Raw genomic sequence first — 25,878 nt, 5'->3', positions numbered from 1 at the left:
TGTGTCTGTTTTCTGATCTGTTGACATTTTAAATGTCGGTATTTTGACCGTGTCGGTATTTTAAATGTCGGTATTTTGTCCATGTCAGGATTTTGACCTTGTCAGGATTTTGACCGTCGGTCAATTGCTGTCGGGATTTTGATTGTAGGTATTTCATACCGATCTCGATGCTCCGGGTGGCACTTGATATACCGGCTGTCAGGATCCCGGCGCTCACTATACCGACGCTGGAATCCCGACCACCAGTATACTGACAAGTATTCTCCCTCTTGAGGTGTCCACAAAACCCCTGGAGGGAGAATAAATAGCGTGGCGCGCTTAGCGTGGCGAGCCCGCAGCGTGGCGAGCGCAGCAAGCCCGCAAGGGGCTCTTTTGTGCTTGCCCCACTTCCGGCATTCCGGCGGTCGGGATCTCAAGCGGTATGCTTGGCGCCGGGGAAACATATCACACCCGATGGTCCTACTGGACACTACTTAGTGGTAGAGATGGATAAGCAAATTTCTAAAATTATAATGACTTTGATTGACAAAAAAACATAAGAACTTGCAAACTGCATTTGACACAACATTGCCCAAAATAGGCACCAATTTCTCCAGACTAAACTCACCAGCACAAAGTGTCAGTGACTCTGAGGAACCTAGAAACATAGCAGGGACGTGCGGTGAGGTAAATGGCTCAGGAGGCTCTGGCTAGTATCAGAGCCAGATTTACACACAATGGGGGTAATTCCAAGTTGATCGCAGCAGGAAATTTTTTAGCAGTTGGGCAAAACCATGTGCACTGCAGGGGGGGGGGGGGGCAGATATAACACGTACAGAGAGAGATAGATTTGGGTGTGGTGAGTTCAATCTGCAATCTAAATTGCAGTGTACTAATAAAGCAGCCAGTATTTACCCTGCACAGCAACAAAATAACCCACCCAAATCTAACTCTCTCTGCAAATGTCATATCTGCCCCCCCTGCAGTGTACATGGTTTTGCCCAACTGCTAAAAAATTTCCTGCTGCGATCAACTTGGAATTACCCCCAATATATGAGCCAAAGGGTGCATGTGGCAATTATACATAGGTGCAGCAGGATATACTGCTGGACATTTGGTGAGTGTTGATCAGAGATGTGCGGAAAAGGTAGGCTGCCATAGACTTTTGCTCCACAGTTCTGATTATATAAATGATTAGAATAATACAAAAAAGATATTTATAATATATTCTTTCTATTTTTCATACACTTTATACAGTCAAAACTCTGGTGTATACGTTAGTATGACAGGAAAGGCTCTGACTCACTCCACCGCACGTCACTGAACCACTTGGCCCATCTTTGAGACCCTGTCCCTGCTCTCCAACATTCCTCTGATGTAGATACATACCTAACTGTCCCGATTTTCTCGGGACAGTCCCTTTTTTGGGACTGTCCCGATGTACCACCTGCGCGCCGCAGTGTCCTGCGGAGGGGGGGGGGGGGGGCAGTTGGGCGGCTCTTGTCACTTGCTGCACTGCTGTAGAGCAGCGGTGAATAGACGCTGCGCATATGCGCACAGCATCTATTCTTGGAAACGAGGGACTTGGGGCATGGCCACCGCTCTTTGAGCTGCTGCCCACCGGGGACTACGAGAAAAGGATTTACCGATAGGTAATTAAAATCCTATTTTCTCCAAGCTTAGTAAATAGACTCCTAAGATAGATAACGTAGAACACAGCCTTAGTAGGAATAACCTCTGATTTGTCGGTATCCTGCTAGTGTTTAGAACTTCATCAGAGTATAGTTATTTTTGCTATTTTTGTGTTACTGAATATAAATTATGCAGACGCGAATTATCCATAAGGATGTTTAGGCTGAAGCCTGAATGGCCTTTAGACTTCGTAGTGACCAAATCATTAACCACTTTAGTCAGTGCTGTCTCTGTGGAGTGTTGGGAATGGAAGCCTGACTGAAGTGGGTCCAATAAAGTGTATGAGTTAAGAAAGTGTGTGAGTCGAGTGTAGGCAAGTCTCTCAAGTAGCTTAGAGAGACAAGGGAGCTGAGAGATAGGGCGGTAGTTTGAGAGAGCATTAGGGTCAGAATATTGTTTCTTTAAAATGGGAGTAATCACTGCATGCTTGAAGAATGAAGGAAAAATACCAGTAGAGAGAGAGAGAGATTACAGATGTTAGTTAAGGTAGGGATGAGCACCAGAGACAGAGCTTTACTTATTTGTGAGGGTAAAGGATCAAGAGGAGAGATAGTGGAGAAGCAGGATGAGAAGAGTGATGATACTTCATCTTCATTTGTGGGATCAAATGAAGAAAGAGTGCCAGAGGGTTCAGGTAAACGGAGCAGGTCACTGGCTGCCGAACAGCATACCATTTCATTTCGGATCTTATCAATCTTCTCCTTGAAGTAGGAAGCGAGATCCTGTGCCTTGATAGTGGCTGGTGGGGTAGGTGAGGGAGGATTCAGAAGTGATTTAAATGTATTAAAGAGTCGTTTGGGGTTGGAGGCTTGAGCAGAGATAAGAGTTTGGAAATATGTTTGTTTGGCAGTGTCCAGGGCATTTTTATAAGAATGGTAGACAGTCTTATATGTGAGGAAGTCACTTGAAATACGAGATTTACGCCACTGACGTTCAATTTTTCGTATGAGTTTTTGTAGTTGTCTTGTTAATTTGGAGTGCCATGGTTGACATCTAGGCCTACGTGGAGTGTGATGGGTAGCTGGAGCCACTTCATCAAGGGCCAGTTCTAGAGTCTCATTAAGGTGTGATACAGCCATCTCAGGAGAGGTGAATGCAGAAATAGGTGAAAGCAGTTGTTGGAGTGAAGTGGAAAGTTCTTTTTTTTTTTTTGAAAATACGTTTTATTGGTTTTTGTAATTAGAAAAACAAATGCATAAACTGTAAACAATACATATGGATCAGTTCAGAAGGTGCATAAAACTGAGGCATCAGTAAGACATAGTAACAGCACGGCTCATAGTGATCCTATCCATAAAATATCAACGAAAACAAATTGAAACAACAATACAGTTATATAAAGAACAAAGCAAGGAAAGAGAGAAGAAGAAGCAAGAACAAGAAGAAAAAGAGGGGGGCGAGAACGTCGGCCAGTCAAGGTTGCCCACAATATCGAGTTCTGTCATCTATATAGATGATGGATCAGATGGTTGTCAATGGCGGTTCAGCATTAAAGTGCATTGTCCATGGCGTCCAAGTGCGTATAAAAGTGACTGATGTGTCATGAAGGGCAGCGGTGATGCGTTCCAGTTTGTATGTGGTCCATATAGCATTAATAGTGGCGGGAATAGTAGGGGGAGAGGTGGATTTCCAATTCGCTGCAATTTGGCATTTGGCCGTATTTAAAATGTGCTTAATTAGTCTTAGTAGATGGCTCAAAGTGTCCGGAACAGGACGCGAAAGTAGAGAGTAAAATGGAGAGTCAGGAATAACCACACCGGTGATTTCCAGTATTAGTTTATGAACCTGACGCCAGTAGCGGTGGGCAATCCCACGGGACCACCAAACATGCAGCATGGTTCCCCTCCGCCCACAAAGTCTCCAACATCTATCAGAGCAGGAAGGGTAAATAGCCTGAAGTCTAGACGGTACTAGGTACCATCGGTAATAGATTTTATTAGAATTTTCCTTGATACGAACTGACAAGGAGCTCTTAGCAATTTCCTGTCCGATGTCAGCCCACTCCTCGACGGTTAACGTTTCCCCTATATCACGTTCCCACACTAATTCATGAGCCTCTTTCGCAGGGGTATTGTGTGAGAGTAAGATTTGGTAAATAGCGGATAACAGACCTTTTGTAGAGCGTTGACATCAACATAAAGATTCAAATGCCGTTTTGGTTGTAGGAAGAGCAGTTTTACAAAGAGTAGTATAAAAGTGGCGGATTTGCAGAAATTGATAGAAAGTCGAGTGGGGAAGGGAGAAGCGTGATTGTAGGTCCGTAAACAAGGGAAATGAAGAAAGAGGGGCCAGATCAATCAAGAAAAGGATGTTGTGTGAAGTCCAATATTTAAAAGCAAGGTGGTTAGTACCTGGAGGGAACTCAATATTGTCCCAAAGAGGAGTCAGTAGCGGGTTATAGGAACGAAGACGATAAAAGCGGGTGCATTGATCCCAGACCGACAATGTAAAACGCATCATCGGCAATAAGAGAGACGAGGCTGGGCGGGAGCGAGGCGCGCACCATAACAGGGTTGAAGGTGAATACATATTTATTGCATGAGCTTCCAAAAGCGTCCATAATCTCTGTTCAGGAGGCGAGTGCCAGAGAACACAGAAGGCTAGGTGTGTAGCACGGTAATAATTAATCAAATCCGGCATACCAAGGCTCCCTGAGGAACGATGTTGTTGGAGTAATCGTATCTTGACTCTGGGCTTCTTTCCAGCCCAGATGAAGATAGACAGATCCCTTTGAAGATTCTTCAATATTTTAGTCGGTATGTGGATTGGGAGGGTCTGCCAAAGATATAGTAATCGCGGAAGTATGTTCATTATGACAGCAGCTATATGCCCAAACCAAGAGATATAGAGTTTGTTCCATCCAACTAGATCAGTACGTATAGACGCGAATAGACGTGGAAAATTGGCTGCGTATAGTGACGCGTGAGACTTAGTGAAGTAGATACCTAGATACTTCAGTTTAGTGTGTTGCCACTTAAACGAGTAAGAAGACTGTAGGAGGCGTAGATCCCGGGAAGACACGTGTATATCCAAGATCTCTGTTTCATCAGCGTTAAGTTTGTAATTAGACAGACGACTATAAGTTTGAATCTCCTCAAACAGATGTTGTAGGGATATAAGTGGGTCAGTTAAAGTTAAAATGACGTCGTCAGCATACAACGCTATCTTGAAGTCATGGTTCCCTACTGCAATGCCCGAGATGTTAGTGTTCAGTCTGATTTTGGCCGCCAAAGGCTCCATCACCAGAGCGAATAGCCAATCAGGCAGCCCCTTCGGTGTGGGGGGGTAGCGACAATATAAGAAAACAGTAAATAGAAAACCAGAACGTGTATAACAAGAACAAAGATATCCTGCGGTCAAGCGCAAGGGCATAGATATAAACAGGTCAAGACATAAAAAGAGAAATTTGACATCCTGACTTAACTAGGCAAATATACAACTAAATGACTATAGTGATAGCAACTAGGTATGGAGAAATAAAAAAAAAAAGAAAACATTTGGAAGAGCAAGCAATGTCACATAATAACATTTAGTGAATGACTGTAGTATGTTACAGCGGGAAGCGGGCTAGGAGTAGCAACAATATTGAATATAAAGCTTGAGGCATGCTCTTGAGTACAATATTAGCCTTACCAATTCAAGGCACAGGAGACATCGTCCAAGTGGGTCCAGGCAGGACCATCACCCAAAAGTCACAGAAATCAAACAGTCCGTAAAACACCTCGAGCAGTGCGCGTAGAGTGTTAAAAAAAAAAAAAAGGAGGGAGGGGGGTAAATTGTCCAGTAATCAGCAAAATATAGTTACGTATCAGTAGTCATCAGAGAGCTCTGTTATTTAGTGGACCAATCAGGAGTCGGTGCTACAGGCCTCAACGGAGACGTGGGAGTGAGCTGATTCCTAAGCTCGCCAGGTAGAGTATCGAGAATGCCAAGAGTCTTGAGGAGGTCGTAGCCTTGAGCAGGGGTTTTAATTGAGTGATGGGACCCATCTTTGGTCACTTGGAGTTGAAAAGGGAATCCCCATTTATACTTAATAGAATTAGTACGGAGGACTCTGGTAATTACAGCAAGGTCTCGGCGTTTTCTAAGTGTAGAGGGAGCTAAGTCTTGATATATTTGAAGTTGAGTGCCAGAGTAATCCACGGATTGGAGTTCCCGAGCGGCCGACATGAGCTTTTCCTTAGTCTTATAATAGTGGAATCGGAGGATGACATCTCGGGGTGATTGGGTCGGAGGAGGCCGAGGACGAAGCGCTCTATGCGCTCTATCTAGAAGGAACAGGTCTTTCGGAGTACCGGGGAGTAAATTCAGAAACAGACCTTCTAGAAAACCTGGGAGGGTTTCCAGGGTAACACTCTCAGGGATGTTGCGGATCCTGATATTATTTCTCCTGTTCCGGTTGTCCAAATCCTCTAGGTGGTCCTCATGCACGTCGACATCAGTGCGGAGGTCAATTAACTCGTGCTCAAGTACGGCCTGGTACTGGCATACCTCATCCATCTTACGTTCCAACGAATCAGTACGCGTGCCCAAGTCGGTCAGATCTTTTCTGAATTCTGCAAGCGTTGTCCTCATTTCGGTTTGAATAGTTTTAGTGACAATAGAGATGATGTTTTGGGTGGTAAGGTGAGCTTTTGGCGACGGAACGTCCTCCGAATCCGACATTCGATCTGCAACTGAAGTTACGAGAAGTAGACCCTGCTTTCTCCCATGCACGAAGGATGCTGGGCTTATTAACAGCATTGGATTTGCATTTTTTTTGCGACATAATAGAACGGGAAGGGTAAGGCAATAAACACCAAGAATATCAACTCCGCTTAGGAGATCACAGATAAGTCCAGAAGATAATCTTGAGAAAGACCTCGGCTAGGAGGGTGGCTGACCCTTTAACGCTAGGTGACTGCAGGATAAATCAGCCTAGGACAGGCATTAGGTGCGCCATGGAGCACCTCTTAGAGAATGGGCAACCATGAGTAGAGATCCACGGTGGGGTGGAGTAGGTTGCTGTAGCTACCCAGAGTCAGGGCGGCCGAGGAGCGCAAGATGATAATAGGATGGCCACGGGTGTACCGGCACAGACCAGCCAGTGATCTGTAGTAGCGGCCGGGGACTTCAAACAGGGGTAGACAGCAACCCACTCGGACACTTGTTTCCCAGCGCTCAGCAGAGAGAGAGGCGACCGAGACCATCAACTCCTATACATATCCGGGTACGCGACCCCAACTCGCTGGCAAGCGGGAGCGGCAGCGCTATGACCAGCAGCCGGGGAGGGTCCCTCTGTGCATCTGTCCGGCAATGAGTCAAGGAACAGGCTGGAGCACTGGAGTGACCACTGGAGTGACCACCTTTAATTGTCCTCAGCCAGGGACTGCACTGTTATGGCCAGTGTGTTCAGGGGGGGGGGGGGGGGGTCACAGAGACTGCGGGGCAGGCACCACTGTATATGAGAGAGGGAAAGCTGTGTGGAGTCAGCGGGCCGTAGAGGTGAGCGGCAAGGTGATGTCCCGTCAGCTCCGGGACAAGCAGCCAGCTCCAGCGCTGCCCTCCAGAGGACCCACAGCGGGTGACGCGCCAGCCGGAGGTCACGGCTACGGAGGGGTGAGTTAGCAGCGGGTGCAGGGAGCGGGGAGCTGCGAGCAGGCACACCTCTCCGATCGCGGGCGTCTCGGGTCCCGGGGGGAGCTGCAGTCAGAATGGAGTCTGCAGGACGGCGGCCGCTCACTCAGAGATCCCGAGCAAGCGGGGCTCCGGACGCCAGCGGTTCAGGTCCTGGGTGACTACCGGAGGTGGGTAGGCAGAGGCCGAGGTCCAGGGAGTGCCCTGCAGGAGACTGATGTGAGGTGAGGGTCTGTCCAGAGCGCTGCGGCCCGTTCGGCCCGACTCTGGAAGGCTAGGTCGGGTGCAGGGTAAAATCCAGGCCCCGGCTTCAAACTGGGGAGAGGGCCGCAATCCGCAGGATTGTGGAAAGTCACTCCCCGATTCCGCGGCTCTCCCACAATATAATGTATAAGAGTTGGATAGAGCAGGGACGTATATATAGTAGAAGGGAAGGGTAAGGGGGATTATATACAGAGCAATAAGGAGCTTTATTTGCAGGAGCTCCTGAGCTGCACGTCTGTCCTTTTCAGCAGCTAGGCCACACCCCCGAAGTGGAAAGTTCTTGAAGATTAATTGTGTTAATATTTCTGCGGGTTTGAGGAAGATTGGAGGACTTCAGCAACACAGGGTTTGAATTAACGGAGGAGAGCATGCAGGGGATAAGGTTGTGATCTGAGAGGGGGAAAGGAGTCTTAGTGAGTTCAGAGATGGAGCATAGTCTGGTGAATACTAGATCAAGGCAGTGGCCCGCCTGATGAGTAGAGGAGTCAGTCCATTGGGAGAGTCCAAGAGAGGAAGTTAGAGAGAGTAGTTTGTAGGCATGAGCAGCAGATTTTGGACAATCAATAGCAATATTGAAATCACCCATGATAATGGTGGAGATGTCAGAGGATAGGAAGTGAGGGAGCCAGGCAGAAAAATCTTCCAAAAATTGTTTTGGACGCCCAGGTGGGCAGTAGATAGCTGCAACACGCAGAGAGAAAGGAGAGTAAACCCTAATGGAATGTACTTCAAATGATGTAAATGTGAGTGATGGAACCTGTGGTAGAACAGTGTATGCAAAAGATTGGGAAAGTAAAAGTCCAACTCCTCCTCCTTTATGGTTACCGGGTCTGGAGGTGTGTGTAAAGTGGAGACCACCATGTGCCAGTGCTGCAGGGGAGGCTGTGTCAGATTGTGTGAGCCAGGTTTCTGTTATAGCCAGCAGTTTGATGTTGTTGGATATGAAGAGGTCATGGATGGATGTTAATTTGTTACAAACAGAGCGTGCATTCCATAAGGCACATTTTAGTGATCTGGAGGGTGATGGAAGACGTGATGTTTATGAGGTTAGCTGGATTTCTATGTTGCTTTGAATCAGGTGAATGTGAGCGATGCAAGTGGCTGGGTCCTGGATTTGGTGAAATGTCACCAGCTATCAGAAGCAGAAGAGAGAGATAAATGTGAGTGTCAGAGGTTTGTGAAAGTTTTTTATGGTGAGAGGTTGTAGATGTTATTGTCAATGAGTATAGGGAAGTGAAAAGCTCATGAGTGCTAATAAGAGGGGAGTGTAGAATTGAGGGGGCTGAATTGCTGGGAGACTGAATGATGCAATGGTCTTTATGAATACTCCATGAAGAGCAATGCAGAAAATCAATTTGTGGAACATAGTTTGTTTGAGATTAAACCAGTGTTATCAGGGCTGCGAATGTATGGTTTCACTTGTTCAAGTTAAAAGTTCAGGTGCCTATTTACTGGTGTTGTTCCGCTGTATGTTAGCTGTGCATGATAGAGCAAAGTGACAAACAGGTATGTACAATCACATGTAAATCACAATGTAAATGGTTATATACAAAATTGGTTGCATTTTGTTCTTAGAGGTCATGAGGATTGTAGTTGGTAAAATATATACATACGCTGAAATGCACAGATTATTGGGAATGAAAGGAATAGAGGATGGTTTTCTGTTTTGTTGGTGGGATGTTTCTGTCTGTTTTCGTCCTGGGTAAGTCTATATTGTAATATTTTCTTAGCCCTTTTAAACAGCCCTTCTAATAAGGCCCTGTTCAGCCAAGCATCTTTCCTTATGAATGGTAAGTATCCATGTGTGTCTAGTAATTGCAATCAAGGCCTAACATCCCACCCCCATTTACAGAGCATGCCATAAAACTCAACTAAAACAAACACTAAGATAGCAGTTACCAACTATTTCAAAGCTGCAATAGAGTTTCTTCCAAGAATACAATATACCTTATAATATACAAATTGACAGTGTAGATTACCTAGTTATAATAACAATATCACTGCTGCATATATATTCTGAGCAGAATCAAGTCATATATATTTTTATAGAAGTACTAGAACATACAGTGCATTAACCATTGCGCATGCGCTTAGGAAACTCCTGGGTCCTGATTCCAACCTTCTGTCACAACAATTCATTCTGCATCAGCAGCTGGGTAGGTATTCAGTGATAGATACTATCGATGGTACGAGTGCGGCTAGTTTCAGTCCATCGATGGTTCCATCTGATTTTGCAATCGATGGTAATCATCAATGGCAAGCATACTGATAGCCACTCCTAGACCTGGGAATTAGTACCTGTTCCCTTGGTACTCTCTTGGGGGCCCATTTATCATTCTATATTTACAGCGATATTAGCTGCAAATATTAGGTATCTCCTGAATGTTAAAATATTAGTAATCTCCCTCCATTGCCACCCGCAGCTGCATTCCCCATAGGTTTGATGCGATGCTGCCCGATTTGCCAATGTCCGGAATGCGATGCATTCCCGATGTTGGTCCCAGCAGCTACCGCAATCTGAAGTTGGTGGTAACCCATTGTAACATATGGGCTACAGATCACGTTAGTTGCCGGCAGAGAGTTCAGAAGTGGCCTCAGTGCTTGTCTGTGCATGTGCAGCAGCCCTGCCAGCCCTCACAGCACATTGCAATCACAGTGACCGGCTTTCAAAGCCACAGTCTCTGCATCTGCTGGATGATAAATCCCTGCCAATAGGATTGCATACTGCAATGAGATCCTGCGTGGTAAGATCCTGCCCATATTGCATGCAACATGTGATCAATAACAAATGCCTCCCTTGGTGAATGAGCACAAGCAACATGCAGAGACATAAGCCAGGGCCACCATCAAGGGGGTACTATGGGTACACTTGTCCCGGGCCCGACCACTCTGACAGAGAGTGAAGGGCCCGGTTCGCTCATACTGGCCGTCGCTACTGCTATTCCCGGCGTACTGCCCGCGGATACCGCCGCTGTTACCGAGCCATCACCGGCAGTACTGCCTGCGGCCACCATTGTTGATATTCCAGACGCCACTGGCACTGCCTTTCTCCCATCGGTGCCAGGTCGCCGGATGCTACTCGCTGCCAGCTGCCCCGATAGCAGTTTCAAGTAAGCCTCCAGCTTGCTGTACAATAAAGTTTCTTGTACAGCACAGTGTGACGCAGGGCCGGACTGGGACTAAAAATAGGCCCTGGTATTTTTGAAGCACACAGGCCCACCTCTGTGACTCCTCCCCTTACTATTCCTGACTCCTCCCACTTATTAGTCTATGCTCTTACAAATATAATTAATATTCTAACAACAAACAAGCGTACATCATTCTCTATTAAAATACACACAACCAGTGGTTGAAGTGGAAATTTTTAAGTGGGGGTATGGAAATGTGAAGTTTGTAATTCGCTCCGGAAAAGGGGGCGTGGTCACTCAAAGGGGGCGTGGCCTTCAGTGTAGTTTACCACACCATACACCCCTTATACGCATTGTGCACCACAATAGTAGGACCCCTTATACTATCTAGTACTGGTGCCTCTTTCACATTATACCACACACTATGAGCCAAAATTCACATTATAGCACCCGGTATGAGCCGAAATTTACATTATAGCACCCGGTATGAGCCGAAATTTACATTATATGCCCCCAATAGTGCAGTGCCAGATCCACAATTGCCCCCACAGTGCCAGGTATACAAATGCCCCCACAGTGCCAGGTATACAAATGCCCCACAGTGCCAGGTATACAAATGCCCCCACAGTGCCAGATCCACAAATGCCCCCACAGTGCCAGATCCACAGATGCCCCCACAGTGCCAGGTATACAAATGCCCCACAGTGCCAGGTATACAAATGCCCCACAGTGCCAGGTATACAAATGCCCCCACAGTGCCAGATCCACAAATGCCCTCACAGTGCCAGATCCACAAATGCCCCCACAGTGCCAGATCCACAATTGCCCCCACAGTGCCAGGTATACAAATGCCCCCACAGTGCCAGGTATACAAATGCCCCACAGTGCCAGGTATACAAATGCCCCACAGTGCCAGGTATACAAATGCCCCCACAGTGCCAGGTATACAAATGCCCCCACAGTGCCAGATCCACAAATGCCCTCACAGTGCCAGATCCACAAATGCCCCCACAGTGCCAGATCCACAATTGCCCCCACAGTGCCAGGTATACAAATGCCCCCACAGTGCCAGGTATACAAATGCCCCACAGTGCCAGGTATACAAATGCCCCACAGTGCCAGGTATACAAATGCCCCACAGTGCCAGACCCACAAATGCCCCCACAGTGCCAGATCCACAAATGCCCCCACAGTGCCAGATCCACAAATGCCCCCACAGTGCCAGATCCACAAATGCCCCCACAGTGCCAGGTATACAAATGCCCCACAGTGCCAGGTATACAAATGCCCCACAGTGCCAGGTATACAAATGCCCCCACAGTGTCAGATCCACAAATGCCCCCACAGTGCCAGGTATACAAATGCCCCCACAGTGCCAGGTATACAAATGCCCCCACAGTGCCAGATCCACAATTGCCCCCACAGTGTCAGGTAATACCTGACACTGTGGGGGCAATTGTGGATCTGACACTGTGGGGGCAATTGTATACCTGACAGGTATACAAATGCCCCCACAGTGCCAGGTAAACAATTGCCCCCACAGTGCCAGGTATACAAATGCCCCACAGTGCCAGCCAATTGCCCCCACAGTGTCAGGTATACAATTGCCCCCACAGCAGCCAGTGCTGCAGCTGCTTACCGCTGCTGCACTGCTGCTGCTGCAGCTGCTCCTCCTCCGGGCTCCGGCTGTGAGGGACGGGTAAGTCAGGAGAGGAGAGCGCCCGCCAGCGCGGCTGTGTCTGGCGCGGCGGCGTATAGCGGACTTCGTTCAAACCAGCCGCTGGTTCGTGAGCCAATCAGAGCTCGCGGACCGGCGGCTTCTGATTGGCTGGCGGTCCGCGAGCTCTGATTGGCTCACGAACCGGCGGCTGGTTTGAAGTCCACTATACGCCGCCAGACATAGCGGCGCTGGCGCGTTCTCCTCCCCTGACAGCTGAGACACGCTGCCGCCAGACTGAGCGGCAGCGTGTCTCAGTGAGCGCTGGACCGGCCCATGTGGCCATCGACCCTTCTGGCATTTGCCAGAAGTGCCAGATGGCCAGTCCGGCCCTGGTGTGACGTCATGCTGCACCAGTAAACAGAAGAAGAGCCGCTGCAACGGCTGAGTAGCAGACACCAGTGGGCAGTGATATGAAGAGATGGACAGAAGTGGAGGATGTATTTTCAAGACGAGAATGGTAAGTACGTAATGTACTTGTGAGAGAGGCAGAAGGGGGTCTGAGGCTGGCTGCGAATACAATTCTAGGAGGACAGAGGACGTCACCGTGCATTGCCAGGCTCGTCCATGGGGGGTAGGGGGGGGGGGGGGGGGGGGTAGGGTCAGAGGGCTGCCTGGCTGCGTTTTCCATTGAAGTGTGGCCTATTAAAGGAATTCATAGTATTCCACAGCGGAAGGGATGCCTACTGTCATGATCCCGACAGCGGGATCCCGTCCTCCAGAATGCCGGCAGCGGGGCGAGCACTAGAAAGCCCCTTGTGGTTCCATATGATTTTGCAATCGATGGTAACCATCAATGACAAGCATACCATTAGCTACCCCTAGACCTGGGTAATTAGTACCCGCTCCCTTGCTGTTAGAGTGGGCCCGGTGGCTCGCAACAGGTTATAGTCTCCCTCTATGGGTGTCATGAACACCCACAAAGGGAGAATAGCTTGTGTCGCCTGAATTCCGGCGGTGGCATTTCACCGCCTCTCAGTGTTCTGACATCGGTATTGTGACCATCGGGATCCCGACTGGTGGTATTTCAACCGCTTCCCCTATTAAAGGACACAGGAAGGGGGTTCAGATCATCAGTGCTATGTACTGTATCTGTAAATATATTAAGCAAATATATCATACCTGATACAGCTAATTGCAACAGACTTCGTATGTGCATAGGAATGTATTTTATTTTTTAAAAATACATATTTATTTTTATTTTATATATAGATATAAAACACCAGTGAGGGAGTAGTGGTGAGACTGCGGCTGCGCCTCGTGATTGGTTGCTGCATTCCCGCCAGCAGTTTGTACTGTAACGTAACTGAACAGTGACGTCAACACAGCTATAAATACTAGGCTGCTAGGCGCTAGAGTAGAGTACCGCAGTAGGAGCTGGAGGGCTTCAGTTACTAACCCTAATGCGAAGGGTCTCAGGGCATGCTCTTACCGCGCTCGTTGTTTTACTGGCTGGCTTTCAGCGGGCGTAAGAGCACAGAGAGGTGAAGACTAAAAAACGCCAGCCGGGGGCCCTCCCGCTCCGTCCACCCCGCACCCCGGGCTCTCCATGCAATGCTCCCGCAGTTGCTCCCTGCGAGGCCGTGGTCTTCCGCTTTCACCGGTAGTCGCGAAGAGTTCGTCTCTGTCAGCCTGGGTGGCTGCGGGCGGGGAGCCTGACGCAGGATGGGGAGAATAATGCGAGCCGGGCTGCCTGCTCTTTGTTTACCGTCTCTGAGCTGTGGGACGTGTAATTGCAGCCTAGCTCCGACACCTCCGTAGCGCGCTGCACAGGGCACCTTCCTGACGCTGCGATTTGCATGCGACAGAGCGTTCTACATGCGCCGTCCTCTCTCTACAATGGTGCGCTTATGTCTTGCCAGTTGCCGGCTTTTATGATGGTACAGCTGGGTTATGGGACGGTGAGGTATCTGGCTTTCCTGCTGCTGTCAGTCTGCTGCCGCAACGTGCCTGACTTGTCATCCAGTAGTTTAGCATGCTGGGATTTATAGTTCCAATGGTTGGGGAGCCTCCGGTTGCTTGTGTGTACCATGTGAAAGCTGATCATGAGCTGCAATAGTTAACCTTCAACAGGAAAACCGGTCTCCTTCAATGCAAGTGTGTGTCTTATCCCTGTCTCTGTTATAAGCAGCAATTCATGTGTAGAGTTCTTCTCATGTAGCAGTAAAAAGCCCTGTTTCTCTAACGTCCTAAGTGGATGCTGGGGACTCCGTAAGGACCATGGGGAATAGCGGCTCCGCAGGAGACTGGGCACATCTAAAGAAAGCTTTAGGACTATCTGGTGTGCACTGGCTCCTCCCCCTATGACCCTCCTCCAAGCCTCAGTTAGATCTCTGTGCCCGAACGAGAAGGGTGCACACTAGGGGCTCTCCTGAGCTTCTTAGTGAAAGTTTTAGTTTAGGTTTTTTATTTTCAGTGAGACCTGCTGGCAACAGGCTCACTGCATCGAGGGACTAAGGGGAGAAGAAGCGAACTCGCCTGCGTGCAGAGTGGATTGGGCTTCTTAGGCTACTGGACATTAGCTCCAGAGGCACGATCACAGGCCCAGCTTGGATGGGTCCCAGAGCCGCGCCGCCGGCCCCCTTACAGAGCCAGAAGGCAGAAGAGGTCCGGAAAATCGGCGGCAGAAGACGTCCTGTCTTCAACAAGGTAGCGCACAGCACTGCAGCTGTGCGCCATTGCTCTCAGCACACTTCGGTCACTGAGGGTGCAGGGCGCTGGGGGGGCGCCCTGAGACGCAATAAAAACACCTTGGATGGCAAAAAATGCATCACATATAGCTCCTGGGCTATATGGATGCATTTAACCCCTGCCAGAATACATAGAAAAACGGGAGATAAGGCCGCCGATAAGGGGGCGGAGCCTATCTCCTCAGCACACAAGCGCCATTTTCCCTCACAGCTCCGTTGGAGGGAAGCTCCCTGGCTCTCCCCTGCAGTCACTACACTACAGAAAGGGTTAAAAAAAGAGAGGGGGGCACTAATTAGGCGCAGTATTAACTATACAGCAGCTATAAGGGGAAAAACACTTATATAAGGTTATCCCTGTATATATATAGCGCTCTGGTGTGTGCTGGCAAACTCTCCCTCTGTCTCCCCAAAGGGCTAGTGGGGTCCTGTCCTCTATCAGAGCATTCCCTGTGTGTGTGCTTGTGTGCTGTATGTCGGTACTTTTGTGTCGACATGTATGAGGAGAAAAATGATGTGGAGACGGAGCAGATTGCCTGTAATAGTGATGTCACCCCCTAGGGGGTCGACACCTGAGTGGATGAACTGTTGGAAGGAATTACGTGACAGTGTCAGCTCTGTATAAAAGACAGTGGTTGACATGAGACAGCCGGCTACTCAGCTTGTGCCTGTCCAGACGTCTCATAGGCCGTCAGGGGCTCTAAAGCGCCCGTTACCTCAGATGGCAGATATAGACGCCGACATGGATACTGACTCCAGTGTCGACGGTGAAGAGACGAATGTGACTTCCAGTAGGGCCACACGTTACATGATTGAGGCAATGAAAAATGTTTTACACACTTCTGATAATACGAGTACCACCAAAAAAGGGGTATTATGTTCGGTGAGGAAAAACTACCTGTAGTTTTCGCTGACGTCCTAGTGGATGCTGGGACTCCGTAAGGACCATGGGGAATAGCGGCTCCGCAGGAGACAGGGCACAAAATAAAAGCTTAAGGATCAGGTGGTGTGCACTGGCTCCTCCCCCTATGACCCTCCTCCAAGCCTCAGTTAGATTTTTGTGCCCGGCCGAGAAGGGTGCAATCTAGGTGGCTCTCCTGAGCTGCTTAGAATAAAAGTTTAGTTTAGGTTTTTTTTATTTTCAGTGAGTCCTGCTGGCAACAGGCTCACTGCATCGTGGGACTAAGGGGAGAAGAAGCGAACTCACCTGCGTGCAGAGTGGATTGGGCTTCTTAGGCTACTGGACATTAGCTCCAGAGGGACGATCACAGGTACAGCCTGGATGGGTCACCGGAGCCGCGCCGCCGTCCCCCTTACAGAGCCAGAAGAGACGAAGAGGTCCGGTGAAATCGGCGGCAGAAGACATCCTGTCTTCAGACTAAGGTAGCGCACAGCACCGCAGCTGTGCGCCATTGCTCTCAGCACACTTCACACTCCGGTCACTGAGGGTGCAGGGCGCTGGGGGGGAGCGCCCTGAGACGCAATATAACAGTATATACCTTAGGTGGCAAAAAGAATACATCACATATAGCTCCTGGGCTATATGGATGTATTTTAACCCCTGCCATTTTTACACAAAAAAAGCGGAAGATAAGGACGTCGTGAAGGGGCGGAGCCTATCTCCTCAGCACACAAGTGCCATTTTCCCTCACAGCTCCGCTGGAAGGACGGCTCCCTGACTCTCCCCTGCAGTCCTGCTTCAGAATCAGGGTAAAAAAGAGAAGGGGGGGCATTTTTGGCAGCAAATAACGATAATAACAGCAGCTATAAGGGAATAACACTTATATAAGGTTATCCCTGTATATATATATAGTGCTGGGTGTGTGCTGGCTGACTCTCCCTCTGTCTCTCCAAAGGGCTAAGTGGGGTCCTGTCCTCTATCAGAGCATTCCCGGTGTGTGTGCTGTGTGTCGGTACGCGTGTGTCGACATGTATGAGGAGGAAAATGATGTGGAGGCGGAGCAGTTGCCTGTGTTGGTGATGTCACCCCCTAGGGAGTCGACACCTGACTGGATGATTGTATTTAAACAATTAAGTGATAATGTCAGCAATTTGCAAAAAACTGACGACATGAGACAGCCGGCAAATCAATTAGTGCCTGTCCAGGCGTCTCAGACACCGTCAGGGGCGCTAAAACGCCCGTTACCTCAGTGGGTCGACACAGACCCTGACACAGATACTGAGTCTAGTGTCGACGGTGACGAGACAAACGTAATGTCCAGTAGGGCCACACGTTACATGATCACGGCAATGAAAGAGGCATTGAACCTTTCTGACACTACAAGTACCACAAAGAAGGGTATTATGTGGGGTGTGAAAAAACTACCAATAGTTTTTCCTGAGTCAGAGGAAATTAATGAGGTGTGTGATAAAGCGTGGGTTTCCCCCGATAAAAAACAGCTAATTTCTAATAAATTATTAGCATTATATCCCTTCCCGCCAGAGGTTAGGGCGCGTTGGGAAACACCCCCTAGGGTAGATAAGGCGCTCACACGTTTATCTAAACAAGTAGCGTTACCGTCTCCTGATACGGCCACCCTCAAAGAACCAGCTGATAGAAGGCTGGAAAATATCCTAAAAAGTATATACACACATACTGGTGTTATACTGCGACCAGCAATCGCCTCAGCCTGGATGTGCAGTGCTGGAGTCGCATGGTCGGATTCCCTGACTGAGAATATTGATACCCTGGATAGGGACAATATTTTGTTAACTATAGAACATTTAAAGGATGCATTGCTATATATGCGTGATGCACAGAGGGATATTTGCACCCTGGCATCAAGAGTAAGTGCTATGTCCATCTCTGCCAGAAGAGCGTTATGGACGCGACAGTGGTCAGGGGATGCGGATTCCAAACGGCACATGGAAGTATTGCCGTATAAAGGGGAGGAGTTATTTGGGGCTGGTCTATCGGACCTGGTGGCAACGGCTGGGAAATCCACCTTTTTACCCCAGGTCACTTCACAACAGCAGAAAAAGACACCGTCTCTTCAAACTCAGTCCTTTCGTTCCCATAAGTACAAGCGAGCAAAAGGCCACTCCTTTCTGCCCCGGGGCAGAGGAAGAGGAAAAAGACTGCACCGTGCAGCCGCTTCCCAGGAGCAGAAGCCCTCCCCTGCTTCTGCCAAGTCTTCAGCATGACGCTGGGGCTTTACAAGCAGACTCAGATATGGTGGGGGCCCGTCTCAAGAATTTCAACGCGCAGTGGGCTCACTCGCAAGTGGATCCCTGGATTCTACAGGTAGTATCGCAGGGGTACAAACTGGAATTCGAGGCGTTTCCCCCTCGTCGGTTCCTGAAGTCTGCTTTACCAAAGTCTCCCTCCGACAGGGAGGCAGTTTTGGAAGCCATTCACAAGCTGTACTCCCAGCAGGTGATAATCAAGGTACCCCTCCTGCAACAGGGAAAGGGGTATTATTCCACGCTGTTTGTGGTACCGAAGCCGGACGGCTCGGTGAGACCAATTTTAAATCTGAAATCCTTGAACACTTACATAAAAAGGTTCAAATTCAAGATGGAGTCACTCAGAGCAGTGATAGCGAACCTGGAAGAAGGGGACTATATGGTGTCTCTGGACATCAGAGATGCTTATCTCCACGTCCCAATATACCCTTCTCACCAAGGGTACCTCAGGTTTGTAGTACAAAACTGTCATTATCAGTTTCAGACGCTGCCGTTTGGATTGTCCACGGCACCTCGGGTCTTTACCAAGGTAATGGCCGAAATGATGATTCTTCTACGAAGAAAAGGCATTTTAATTATCCCTTACTTGGACGATCTCCTGATAAGGGCAAGATCCAGGGAACAGTTAGAAGTCGGAGTAGCACTATCTCAGGTAGTGTTACGTCAGCACGGGTGGATTCTAAATATTCCAAAATCGCAGCTGATTCCAACGACACGTCTACTGTTCCTAGGAATGATTCTGGACACAGTCCAGAAGAAGGTGTTTCTCCCGGAGGAGAAGGCCAGGGAGTTATCCGAGCTAGTCAGGAACCTCCTAAAACCAGGCCAGGTCTCAGTGCACGAGGGTCCTGGGAAAAATGGTGGCTTCTTACGAAGCGATTCCATTCGGAAGATTCCATGCAAGAACGTTTCAGTGGGATCTACTGGACAAATGGTCCGGATCGCATCTGCAGATGCATCAGCGGATAACCCTGTCGCCAAGGACAAGGGTGTCTCTCCTGTGGTGGCTGCAGAGTGCTCATCTACTAGAGGGCCGCAGATTTGGCATTCAGGATTGGATCCTGGTAACCACGGATGCCAGCCTGAGAGGCTGGGGAGCAGTCACACAGGGAAGAAATTTCCAGGGCTTGTGGTCAAGCATGGAAACATCTCTTCATATAAACATTCTGGAACTAAGGGCCATTTACAATGCCCTAAGTCAAGCAAAACCTCTGCTTCAGGGTCAGGCGGTGTTGATCCAATCGGACAACATCACGTCAGTCGCCCACGTAAACAGACAGGGCGGCACGAGAAGCAGGAGGGCAATGGCAGAAGCTGCAAGGATTCTTCGCTGGGCGGAAAATCATGTGATAGCACTGTCAGCAGTGTTCATTCCGGGAGTGGACAACTGGGAAGCAGACTTCCTCAGCAGACACGACCTTCACCCGGGAGAGTGGGGACTTCACCCAGAAGTCTTCCACCTGATTGTAAACCGTTGGGAAAAACCAAAGGTGGACATGATGGCGTCACGTCTAAACAAAAAACTGGACAGTTATTGCGCCAGGTCAAGGGACCCTCAGGCAATAGCAGTGGACGCTCTGGTAACGCCGTGGGTGTACCAGTCAGTGTATGTGTTCCCTCCTCTGCCTCTCATACCAAAAGTACTGAGAATCATAAGAAGGAGAGGAGTAAGAACTATACTCGTGGTTCCGGATTGGCCAAGAAGGACTTGGTACCCGGAACTTCAAGAGAAGCTCACGGACGAACCGTGGCCTCTACCTCTAAGAAAGGACCTGCTACTGCAGGGGCCTTGTCTGTTCCAAGACTTACCGCGGCTGCGTTTGACGGCATGGCGGTTGAACGCCGGATCCTGAGGGAAAAAGGCATTCCAGAAGAAGTCATCCCTACTCTGGTCAAAGCCAGGAAGGACGTAACCGCAAAACATTATCACCGCATTTGGCGTAAATATGTTGCGTGGTGTGAGGCCAAGAAGGCCCCTACAGAGGAATTTCAACTGGGTCGTTTCCTTCATTTCCTGCAAACAGGACTGTCTATGGGCCTAAAATTAGGGTCCATTAAGGTTCAAATTTCGGCCCTGTCGATTTTCTTCCAGAAAGAACTGGCTTCAGTACCTGAAGTTCAGACATTTGTAAAAGGGGTGCTGCACATACAGCCTCCTTTTGTGCCTCCAGTGGCACCTTGGGATCTCAATGTTGTGTTGAGTTTTCTAAAGTCACATTGGTTTGAACCACTTTCCACTGTGGACTTAAAATATCTCACATGGAAGGTGTCGATGCTGTTAGCCTTGGCTTCAGCCAGGCGTGTGTCAGAATTGGCGGCTTAATCATATAAAAGCCCTTACTTAATTTTTCATTCTGACAGGGCGGAATTGAGGGCTCGTCCTCAATTTCTACCTAAGGTGGTTTCTGCATTTCACATGAACCAACCTATTGTGGTACCTGCGGCTACCAGGGACTTAGAGGACTCTAAGTTGCTTGACGTTGTCAGGGCCTTGAAAATATATGTTTCCAGGACGGCTGGAATCAGAAAATCTGACTCGCTGTTTATCCTGTATGCACCCAACAAGCTGGGTGCTCCTGCTTCAAAGCAGACGATTGCTCGTTGGATTTGTAGTACAATTCAGCTTGCACATTCTGTGGCAGGATTGCCACAGCCAAAATCAGTAAAAGCCCATTCCACAAGGAAAGTGGGCTCATCTTGGGCGGCTGCCCGAGGGGTCTCTGCTTTACAACTTTGCCGAGCAGCTACTTGGTCAGGGGCAAACACGTTTGCTAAATTCTACAAATTTGATACCCTGGCTGAGGAGGACCTGGAGTTCTCTCATTCGGTGCTGCAGAGTCATCCGCACTCTCCCGCCCGTTTGGGAGCTTTGGTATAATCCCCATGGTCCTTACGGAGTCCCAGCATCCACTAGGACGTCAGAGAAAATAAGATTTTGCTTACCGATAAATCTATTTCTCGTAGTCCGTAGTGGATGCTGGGCGCCCATCCCTAGTGCGGATTGTCTGCAATACTTGTATATAGTTATTGTTACAAAAATTCGGGTTATTATTGTTGTGAGCCATCTTTTCAGAGGCTCCTTTGCGTTTATCATACTGTTAACTGGGTTCAGATCACGAGTTGTACGGTGTGATTGGTGTGGCTGGTATGAGTCTTACCCGGGATTCAATATCCTTCCTTATTATGTACGCTCGTCCGGGCACAGTATCCTAACTGAGGCTTGGAGGAGGGTCATAGGGGGAGGAGCCAGTGCACACCACCTGATCCTTAAGCTTTTATTTTGTGCCCTGTCTCCTGCGGAGCCGCTATTCCCCATGGTCCTTACGGAGTCCCAGCATCCACTACGGACTACGAGAAATAGATTTATCGGTAAGTAAAATCTTATTTTCCTGAATCTGAGAAATTAAATGAGGTGTGTGATGATGCGTGGGTTTCCCCCGATAACAACTGATAATTTCTAAAATGTTATTGGCATTATATCCTTTCCCGCCAGAGGTTAGGGTGCGTTGGGAAACACCCCCTAGGGTGGATAAAGCGCTCACACGCTTGTAAGGGCTCTACCTTCGCCTGAGATGGCCGCCCTTAAGGATCCTGCTGATAGAAAGCAGGAGGGTATCCTAAAAGGTATTTACACACATACTGGTGTTATACTGCGACCAGCAATCGCCTCAGCCTGGATGTGCAGTGCTGGGTTGGCGTGGTCGGATTCCCTGACTGAAAATATTGATACCCTAGATAGGGACAGTATATTTTTGCCTATAGAGCATTTAAAAGATGCATTTCTATATATGCGTGATGCACAGCGGAATATTTGCCGACTGGCATCAAGTCTAAGCGCGTTGTCCATTTCTACCAGTAGAGGGTTATGGACACATCAGTGGTCAGGTGATGCGTATTCCAAACGGCATTTGGAAGTATTGCTTTATTAAGGGGAGGAGTTATTTGGGGTCGGTCTTTCAGACCTGGTGGCCACGGCAACAGCTGGGAATTCCACGTTTGTACCCCAGGTCGCCTCTCAACATGAGAAGACGCCGTATTATCAGGCGCAGTTTTTTCGTGGACAAGCGGGCAAAAGGTTCCTCATTTCTGCCCAGTGACAGAGGGAGAGGAAAAAGGCTGCAGAAATCAGCCAGTTCCCAGGAACAGAAACCCTCTCCCGCCTCTGCCAAGCCCTCAGTATACGCTGGGGCTTTACAAGCAGAATCAGGCACGGTGGGGGGCCCGTCTCAATGAATTTCAGTGGGCTCACTCGCAAGTAGACCCCTGGATCCTTCAGGTGATATCTCAGGGGTACAATTTAGAATTCGAGACGTCTCCCCCTCGCCGTTTCCTAAAGTCGGCTTTACCGATGTCTCCTTCTGACAGGGAGACAGTTTTGGAAGCCATTCACAAGCTGTATTCCCAGCAGGTGATAATCAAGATACCCCTCCTGCAACAGGGAACGGGGTATTATTCCACACTGTTGTGGTACCGAAGCCGGACGGCTCGGTGAGACCGATTCTAAATCTAAAATCTTTGAACACTTACATACAGAGGTTCAAATTCAAGATTGAGTCACTCAGAGCAGTGATTGCGAACCTGGAAGAAGGGGACTACATGATGTCTCGGGACATCAAGGATGCTTACCTTCATGTCAAAATTTACCCTTCTCACCAAGGGTACCTCAGGTTTATGGTACAGAACTGTCACTATCAGTTCAGACGCTGCCGTATGGATGGTCCACGGCACCCCGGGTCTTTACCAAGGTAATGGCCGAAATGATGATATTCCTTCGAAGGAAGTGAATTTTAGTTATCCCTTACTTGGACAATTCCCTGATAAGGGTAAGATCCAGGGAACAGTTGGAGGTCGGTGTAGCACTATCTCAGGTAGTGTTGCGGCAGCACGATTGGATTCTCAATATTCCAAAATCGCACCTGGTTCCGACGACGTGTCTTCTGTTCCTAGGGATGACCCTGGACACAGTCCAGAAAAAGGTGTTTCTCCCGGAGGAGAAAGCCAGGGAGTTATCCGAGCTAGTCAGGAACCTCCTAAAACCGAGCCAAGTCTCAGTGCATCAATGCACAAGGGTTCTGGGTAAAATGGTGGCTTCCTACGAAGCAATCCCATTCGGCAGATTCCACGCAAGAACTTTCCAGTGGGACCTGCTGGACAAATGGTCCGGGTCGCATCTTCAGATGCATCAGCGGATAACCCTGTCACCAAGGACAAGGGTGTCCCTCCTGTGGTGGTTGCAGAGTGCTCATCTTCTAGAGGGCCGCAGATTAGGCATTCAGGACTGGGTCCTGGTGACCACGGATGCCAGCCTGCGAGGCTGGGGAGCAGTCACACAGGGAAGGAATATCCAGGGCTTATGGTCAAGCCTGGAGACATCACTTCACATAAATATCCTGAAGCTAAGGGACATTTACAATGCTCTAAGCTTAGCAAGACCTCTGCTTCAAGGTCAGCCGGTGTTGATCCAGTCGGACAACATCACGGCAGTCACCCACGTAAACAGACAGAGTGGCACAAGAAGCAGGAGGGCAATGGCAGAAGCTGCAAGGATTCTTTGCTGGGCGGAAAATCATGTGATAGCACTGTCAGCAGTATTCATTCCGGGAGTGGACAACTGGGAAGCAGACTTCCTCAGCACGACCTCCACCCGGGAGAGTGGGGACTTCACCCAGAAGTCTTCCACATGATTAAAAACTCGACAGGTATTGCGCCAGGTCCAGGGACCCTCAGGCAATAAGCTGTAGACGCTCTGGTAACACAGTGGGTGTACCAGTCAGGGTATGTGTTCCCTCCTCTGCCTCTCATACCCAAGGTACTGAGATTGATAAGATGGAGAGGAGTAAGCACTATATTCGTGGTTCCGGATTGGCCAAGAAGGACTTGGTAACCGGAACTTCAAGAGATGCTCACGGAGGATCCGTGGCCTCTACCTCTAAGAAGGGACCTGCTCCAGCAAGGACCCTGTCTGTTCCAAGACTTACCGCGGCTGCGTTTGACGGCATGGCGGTTGAACGCCGGATCCTGAAGGAAAAAAGGCATTCCGAATGAAGTCATCCCTATCCTGATCAAAGCCAGGAAGGATGTAACCGCAAAAACATTATCACCGCAATTGGCGAAAATATGTTGCGTGGTGCGAGGCCAGTAAGGCCCGACGGAGGAAATTCAACTGGGTCGATTCCTACATTTCCTGCAAACAGGAGTGTCTATGGGCCTGAAATTGGTCCATTAAGGTTCAAATTTCGGCCCTGTCAATTTTCTTCCAAAAAGAACTAGCTTCAGTCCCTGAAGTTCAGACGTTTGTAAAAGGGGTATTGCATATACAGCCTCCTTTTGTGCCTCCAGTGGCACTTTGGGATCTCAATGTAGTTTTGGGTTCCAAAAGTCACATTGGTTTGAACCACTTAAATCTGTGGAGTTAAAATATCTCACATGAAAAGTGGTCATGCTGTTGGCCCTGGCCTGGGCCAGGCGCGTGTCAGAATTGGCGGCTTTATCCTGAAAAAGCCCTTATCTGATTTTCCATTCGGACAGGGCGGAATTGAGGACTCGTCCTCAGTTTCTCCCCAAGGTGGTTTCAGCGTTTCACCTGAACCAACCTATTGGTGGTGCCTGCGGCTACTAGGGACTTGGAGGCTTCCAAGTTGCTAGACGTTGTCAGTGCCCTGAAAATATATGTTTCCAGGACTGCTGGAGTCAGGAAATCTGACTCGCTGTTTATCCTGTATGCACCCAACAAGCTGGGTGCTCCTGCTTCTAAGCAGACTATTGCTCGTTGGATTTGTAGTACAATTCAGCTTGCACATTCTGTGGCAGGCCTGCCACAGCCAAAAATCTGTAAATGCCCACTCCACAAGGAAGGTGGGCTCATCTTGGGCGGCTGCCCGAGGGGTCTCGGCTTTACAACTTTGCCGAGCAGCTACTTGGTCAGGAGCAAATACGTTTGTAAAATTCTACAAAATTGATATCCTGGCTGAGGAGGACCTGGAGTTCTCTCATTTGGTGCTGCAGAGTCATCCGCACTCTCCCGCCCGTTTGGGAGCTTTGGTATAATCCCCATGGTTCTTACGGAGTCCCCAGCATCCACTTAGGACGTTAGAGAAAATAAGAATTTACTTACCGATAATTCTATTTCTCATAGTCTGTAGTGGATGCTGGGCGCCCATCCCAAGTGCGGATTGTCTGCAATACTTGTACATAGTTATTGTTACAAAAATCGGGTTATTATTGTTGTGAGCCATCTTTCAGAGGCTCCTCTGTTATCATGCTGTTAACTGGGTTCAGATCACAGGTTATACGGTGTGATTGGTGTGGCTGGTATGAGTCTTACCCGGGATTCAAAATCCTTCCTTATTGTGTACGCTCGTCCGGGCACAGTATCCTAACTGAGGCTTGGAGGAGGGTCATAGGGGGAGGAGCCAGTGCACACCAGATAGTCCTAAAGCTTTCTTTAGATGTGCCCAGTCTCCTGCGGAGCCGCTATTCCCCATGGTCCTTACGGAGTCCCCAGCATCCACTACGGACTATGAGAAATAGAATTATCGGTAAGTAAATTCTTATTTTTGCGTTAAACGGCTTTTCTCTGCCTAGTGCAGTTCAGAGCGGGTTACCGTGG

General features: G+C 48.8%; 1 protein-coding gene and 1 long non-coding RNA gene across 2 annotated transcripts in view; one reads left to right on the top strand and one right to left on the bottom strand.

The window, feature by feature from the left end:
- The window catches only part of MYNN (myoneurin), a 99,417-nt gene extending 85,238 nt beyond the window's left edge, over nucleotides 1–14,179 (bottom strand). Inside the window, exon 1 of the mRNA XM_063916205.1 lies at nucleotides 13,829–14,179. The gene's annotated coding sequence lies outside the window, so the exon portion shown is untranslated. The remainder of the gene's footprint in view (nucleotides 1–13,828) is intronic.
- Nucleotides 1–25,878, top strand: part of LOC134909397 (uncharacterized) — an 83,347-nt gene that overhangs the window by 23,084 nt on the left and 34,385 nt on the right. The window lies entirely within an intron of this gene.

Source organism: Pseudophryne corroboree, chromosome 4 (genome assembly GCF_028390025.1).
Source record: "Pseudophryne corroboree isolate aPseCor3 chromosome 4, aPseCor3.hap2, whole genome shotgun sequence".
In the NCBI taxonomy this organism is placed as follows: domain Eukaryota; kingdom Metazoa; phylum Chordata; class Amphibia; order Anura; family Myobatrachidae; genus Pseudophryne; species Pseudophryne corroboree.
Note: the sequence above shows the minus strand (reverse complement) of the source record. Positions and strands in the feature narration are given on the sequence as shown.